This window comes from Mastomys coucha, unplaced genomic scaffold (genome assembly GCF_008632895.1).
Source record: "Mastomys coucha isolate ucsf_1 unplaced genomic scaffold, UCSF_Mcou_1 pScaffold1, whole genome shotgun sequence".
Taxonomy (NCBI): Eukaryota; Metazoa; Chordata; class Mammalia; order Rodentia; family Muridae; genus Mastomys; species Mastomys coucha.
This window is the reverse complement of record NW_022196891.1, coordinates 39,830,320-39,837,495: the sequence shown is the minus strand read 5'-3', so window position 1 is coordinate 39,837,495 and position 7,176 is coordinate 39,830,320.

Genomic DNA, 7,176 nt, shown 5'->3' with positions numbered 1-7,176 from the left:
AAAAAAAAAAAAAAAAAAAAAAAAAAACCACACATCCTTTACTCTCCATAGGAATAAAGAAAATGAGTTCCCCAAGGTATCTATAAATAAAAATTGTTCTAAAAAAAGTATCTTTTAATATAAGAGCTCTCCCAGAGTAGACCAATTATAATACGACAGGAATCAATAACTGTGAAAGGTAACGTAAAATTTTTTTTATTGGATATTTTATTTCTTTCTATTTCAAATGTTATCCCCTATCCTGGTTTCCCCTCTACAAACTCCCTATCCCATCATCTATTCCCCTGCTTCTATGAGAGTGCTCCTCACACACACACACCCTAGTCCCCTCTCACCGCCCTAGCATTCCCCTACTCTTCGGTTGCTGGTTTAATTCCTGGGAGCCCTGGGAGTTCTGATTGGTTGGTATGATTATTCTTTCTATGGGGTTTTATACCCCATTCAGCTCCTTCAGTCCTTCTCCTAACTCCTCCATTGGATTCCATGTGCTCAATTCAATGGTTCGCAGCAAGCAAACACATCTGTATTGGTTAGGCTTTGGCAGGGCCTCTCAGGAGACAGCTGTATCAGGCTCCTATCAGCAAGCATTTCTTGGCATCAGCAACAGTGTTTGGGTTTGGTGTCTGCAGATAGGATGGATCCCCAGATGGGGCACTCTCTGGATGGCCTTTCCTTCAGTCTCTGCTCTACTCTTTGTCTCTGTATTTCCTTTAGATAGGAGCAATTTTGGTTTAAAATTTTGGAGATGGGTGGGTGGCCTCATCCCTAAACGGGGGTCAGGGAGTCTTGCCTGACCTCTGGATATGTTCTCTACAGGTTCTCCTTCCCCTTTGTTGAATATTTCAGCTAATGTCATCTCTGTTGCATCCTGGGAGCCTCTTGCTTTCCTGGAATCTGAGACTTTCTGATGAATTTCGCCATCATCTCATTGCTACACACCTCTGATCAATTTCCTGACTCTGTCTGTGTCTACCCATCTTCTCCCATACCTGCTTCTGCCCCCTTTTTCCCTCCTTCTCTTCTTTTCTTCCCAAGTCCCTCCTGCCTGCTATCTCCCATGATTGTTTTGTTTCCACTTCTAAGTAGGACTGAAGCATCCACACTTTGGTCTTCCTTCTTCTAATAGACAGAAGCTGGAAAGAACCTAGATGCCCACAGCAGAGGAATGGATACAAAATGGAGTGCTACTCAGCTGTTAAAACAATTATTGCATGACATTCACAGGCAAATGGATGGATCTAGAAAACATCATCTTGAGTGAGGCAACCCAGTCACAAAAGAACACATATGGTATGTACTCACTGATAAGTGGGTATTAGGCAAAAAGCTTGGAATACCCTTGATACAACTCACAGACAATATGAAGCTCAAGAAAAAGGTACTTTTCAAAAGTATTACTCATTTTTTTTCCTTGAGACAAGGTTTGCTTATGTAATTTATTCTGAAAAGAAACATCTGCTCTTCCTGCCTTAGCCTCTGAAGAACTAAGTCTACAGGACTTTATCAACAAGGCCACCTGTCCTATATAAATTTAAATACTTTTGTTTGTTTGTTTTTTCAAGATGTGTTTTTTCTTTGTAGCCCTGGTTGTCCTGGAACTCACTCTGTAGCCAGGCTGGCCTTGAACTCAGAAATCTGTCTGTCTCTGCCTCCCAAGTGCTGGGATTAAAGGTGTGTGCTACCACTGCCTGGCTTAGATACATTTTGTTGGTATACTTTCTTAAAAAACAAAAAACAAAAACACTAGATGACAAAACTACAGCCATTCAGAATGTTCATTTTCTATTTAAATAATTTAGTCCTGATTTCTGGTGTTTGGGTTTCATTCAAGTTGAGAGTGATAAGATTGTCTGCATTTATGATGTTTGCTTTTCTGTGTCTAGGTTATATAGGCTTCTACTTTGAATTTCTATATTTTTGTTTGTTTGAAAGCTATTCTTTTAACTCTCATTTAACATATTGAACTGAATTATGGAGAGAGGTAATCTATATTTGAGAAAAGATAATAGAATTGAACTCACAGCTGAAATTTAATTTTCTTCCAATCTTTTTCCAAACAAAGCAGTACAACTTCTAGGTAATTCTACAAGTAGGAACTTAACCATGTGATTGTGTCTCACTAAGATATGTTGTCACTTTAAGAATTAAATTTTTACAGGATTGCTTATAATTTACTATAAAAACAGACAAAAATGAAGATAATGACACAGAGACCTTTTCCATTTATTTGGTAGTCATCTTGCTTCCCATGAATCTTTAATCCTTACTACCATTGTATACTTCTAATTTATAGTTTTGTTTAAACTATGTGGGACATTTTTATTGTAAGTCCTGATGACTTTGGCTAAGTGTGTACTATTCTTTGCAAATGATGGTTCATTGATTTTCATATTGAAATGGATTCACCTAATAATCAGTGCTATAAAAGTAGTTACGTCTATGGACAGGGATTGCTTCTGGGCGTATGTTGAAGGAGTTTAATTAATACAAAATGATTGAAGGCCATGGTACTGAATTAGTTTTTAAACTACAATAATTTCTTTCTTAAAAATATAACTTCTGAAACAGATGGAATAAGCAGCACCTGTAGTTATAATAATTTCTTCACTTTGGGGCCTTTGTCAGGAATGGTGGCATGAGTTCAAGACCAGCTTAGAATATATAGTACATTTCAGGCAATACTAGAAGGGACGATAAGCCACTGCCCCAAAATTTGTTTATAAAAAGTTATTTCGGTAAATGTTGAAGGAACATCGGTTTGTTTGCAATTCTCAAAGAAAATATGTTCCCTGTTCTTTGGTTAATTATGTGGGAGCAGCTCCCATTTTGACGATAGGTGTGCTAGAGACAGGTATATACTCTTAGTCCAGATCTCTTGCATTTATTTCATAAACATCTGTTTATCTCCTATATCTTGTATCCATTTGTTATGTAGCAGGCTCTACCCCTGTTGTGTCCTTCCTCATCTCAAACACACATTCTTTGAAAGTATTTTTGGAAGAGTTTAAGAATGATGATTAATTAAACAAGGTTACTTTTATAGTTCTGTATTTATTCTCTGTAGTTTAGTTCAGAAAAAAAAATTATCCTTATACTGGTGAAAACAGACAAATTCACATCCATACACACAGGTGCAGACATGGACATACGTTTCATAGTCTCAATTCTGGCATGTGCTAAAATGGTACATTAAGATGCATAACTGAAAATTTTTTTACGTCTAATAGTCTTTTTGTATATTATAGACCATTTATGTTTCCTTCTGTTGGTTTCAAACATGCAGTTTAATTGCATATTCTCAAATGTATTTAAAAACAACAAAAATCCTGAGTAGAAGTAGCAAATATGATAAGGAAGTACATTCTTTAACCTGGGATAGAGCCACTGGTCTCTGTGTTACCATACTTTAATGATTACATATTGCTTTCTATATGGCTGCCTTTAACTAGTAATAATAGATAGCAGAAACAATGAACAAAATCTTCCATTATGAATGTCAATAATAAATTATAACTGGTTTAAAGGACTGGCAAGGTTTAAGACAAGCAATAGAAGAAATATATATATATATATATATATATATACATATATATATATATATATATATATATATATAATGAAGTATATATATATACTCTGTAAAAGCTGTCCGATGCTCAAAAGAAATATCATTTTCTACCTTTTAAAATGAAGACTACATGCCCCCATATTCAGCATAGCTTAATTTATTCACCTGATAACCTGGATCAAAGTTCTTTTAATTTACATGTATAACCATTTATACTCCTTCACCCCATATTAAGCACATATGTAGAAGACGTAGGTTTAGTTGCAGGAAAAGTTGGTACAAGCACCAGATGTTGGTATTATATAGTTCTAAAGTTAATAACTTCTATATATTAGAAAAGTAAACTACTGTTGCATTTAGGCACTCATTATATCATTGCTTTGTAGAAGAAAATTGATAGGAGTTTTCTTTGGAGAATCTAAGTACCTCCAGGATACGGGTTTTCAGCAGTCCCCCTCATTGGAGTGACCTAGCAGGTTCACTCCATTGTAAAAACATTACATTGTATAGTTCAACTTTCTGGTATGGTTTTCTTCTGGGCCTTAATTGTTTCGCTAATGCATCTGTAAAAGAAGACAGCCACACATTTCCACACATGTGAGAGAAGCTTTAGCAGGAAAAACTGAGATCAGAACAAAAGGGAAAATGTTCAAGGTACAAAAATACATGTTCTATGCTCCCTGTTCCTTGACAGGAACCTTGATAGGAAATCCTGGATACGCTTTGTGCTTTTCTACTGCACCGATGCTTGTATACGTCTGGCACAAATTTATATTTAGACAGATTATTGTGAATGTGATAGTAAACAGCCATTACCAGAGGCTTTATCAGGTCAAAACCACTAATTTATAATTTCTAGTCTTTTTCAAATGCTTTATGAAATTTTATGTAGTGATAGAAATACTATCTTCTTCAAGAGTGGCCTAATGTGTTACTATATCTGTTCCTTTTTGTATTTTCTTTGTGTGTTCTGTTTGTTTGTATGTGTTTAGACAGTTTCTCTGTGTTGACAGCCTGTTAACTCTCCTGGAACTCATTTTGTTGACCAGGCCAAGCTCAGACTGACATAGTTGTACCTACCTCAGCCTCCAGAGTGCTGTGATTAAGGGCATGCACCATTAATTGCCTGCTTACTTTAGTCTTTTCTGTTGGATTTATATATACATGTTTGAATGTTAGAATAAATGGTTAATAAAATGATTAGATAGAATAGGCTTTAACAACTTCATTGTTTTCTTAGCTCCATACATATGCCCATACTTTATTTTAACTTGGTTTATTAGATTACTGTACATCTATGATATTAAAATTAACTCTGCTTTTTACAACTAGAAGAACTATCCAGAATGGCGCACTATTCTAGATATTGTCAAATAATACTAATTTATAATTCTTCAGATTTTAGATACAGGAAATTTGTATTTCTAAACCTAAGATTCTATATATTCTGGGAATCGACACGATGTAAGTGATAAAAATCAGTACTTTCCCTCATATTCTTCTTGCAATTGTGATATCTGAAAGAGCCTTGTGTAAAGTTTCCTTTGAGATATTACCATCTGAAATATTAATTTATGCTACAGGCTTGATCTTTTCTTTGAAATGTTTCCATAATATTTAATATACTGATGCAAGCTGCTTACTCACTTTTTCCATCTCCCATCCGTGAGCACAGCAGCTGTTTCTGGTGTGTAAAAATCACAACACAGCAGTTTAGAACAGCAGAGGAAGTCTACCATAGTAAAATAAAACCACATGGGGGAATTTAGGTAGCTGAGAAACCCTGAGCTTTGCAATAGCAGCATCCACATTCCTGAGTGACCCCTAACGTAAGGCAAACAACTTCGGTTAAGTGTCTACTCGGCTCTCTTTAAAACGTGTTCATTCAGTGTGTCATTCCATCATATGAAGCTTAAAACATCATTCACAGTGGACATTTTTATGGACACAATGAATTGCCACAGAAGTCAAAAGCAAGAAATGACGGCTTGCTGTTCTGTTTCTCAGTCCCTGAAGTAGTTCTTCCTATGAAAGTAGAACTTGGTGGTTGAGTCATATTTACTGTCAGCTAAATAGACTATTTTAGAATATTTACACCATTCTCTTTTAAGTGTGTGAATGTTTTGTACAGCTTCTCAGTGGGAATAATTAACATAATGTACATAGCCCTTCGAGCACAAACGTTAGGATTCAAAATATCATAGTACAGTGGCAATTTCTTCCTATGTGGCACATGATAGAAATTAGACATGTAGGTTTTCCTTTTTGAAGAGAAAATATCTGACAAATTTAAAAAAATAAGAAAACTCTCATTATAATGAAATTGGCCCCTATTGCCTTTTTTAAAGTGAGTGAATTTCTCATAGAGCCAATGACATAGCCTTTGCCTGGTTCTCCTTTATTAGCTGAATCTAGATTACAATTCACAAGAGGAGGGTTCACTGACATTTATTCTCAGTACAGTGCACACATTCTAATCAGAGTCCATTTCATTAATTGACCCAATATTCAAGAAATAAAAAACAAGCTATCTGGGAAAATAACATATTGAGTCTTAAAAGTATTAGGGGGAGGGAGGAGGGAACAAGAGTTTGTTTTAGTTTTTATTTTATTTATTTATTTATTTATTTTTATTTTTTGGAGGGGAACCTGGGAAAGGAGATATTGTAAATAAAGAAAACATCTAGTAAAAAAAAAAGTATTAATATATTTAGTCCAACTGAAATAACAGTGTTGAAGAGTTCTGTTTCTGTGATCCAGATTTTCTGTAAAATAAAGACACAAAAAAGCAGTATCTAATCATACAATTTTAGAAAAACTTAAGATTCTGTAGTGGTATAATCAGTTTTTTAAAAAATTTGATTTAAAATACCTATGCATTCTGCATTATTATTTTCTTATCATGTGAGAATTTTAAATTTGGTGTTGGGGTGTCTGATATCATATATATATTTCAAAATCTATTTATCAGAAGTTTTACATTTAACACTGAATCTATCTTTAATTGGCTATCAGTAGTATTAACAAATATTTTATGTTTATTCACCCACATACTTAAAATTACATGATGTAGTAAATAATTGTTTGTAAGTTTGATTACCTTTCTGCTAGATGACTGAAGCTCATGGTAGGCAGGCTTGTTATGTATCATAAGGTAGGTATTTTCTTATGCAAGGTTAAGGAGACTACAGAGGACATTTAATCTCTTAGACAATAAAATTAAATGGTTAAAAATACAAGAATATATTTGGGATTTTCTGCTTTTCATTATTTTGCCATTAGATAAACTGAGAATGCACCGCATGTTCCAAAGGCTAATTTTGTTCCAATAAATATATTGAATGTGGAACTAAAAAGACCAGAGGATGTCAACACTTGATTGCACCAGTGGGGAACAGATCCCCACTGAGCCTTTATAAAAGAACAACTGTTTAAGAAGAATGGAAAGTAGAACAGACACAAAGTTAAAAGACAAATGTGCCAATTCCTGCTTTTAATGGTAGGCAAGGGTGTAGCAAACCATTAACTTTAGTGCTGTGGAATTGCTGAAAGGAAGGTCTAAAAATAAAATGTGTGGTTATCTAGAGACTGGGATGCTAGATGATTCA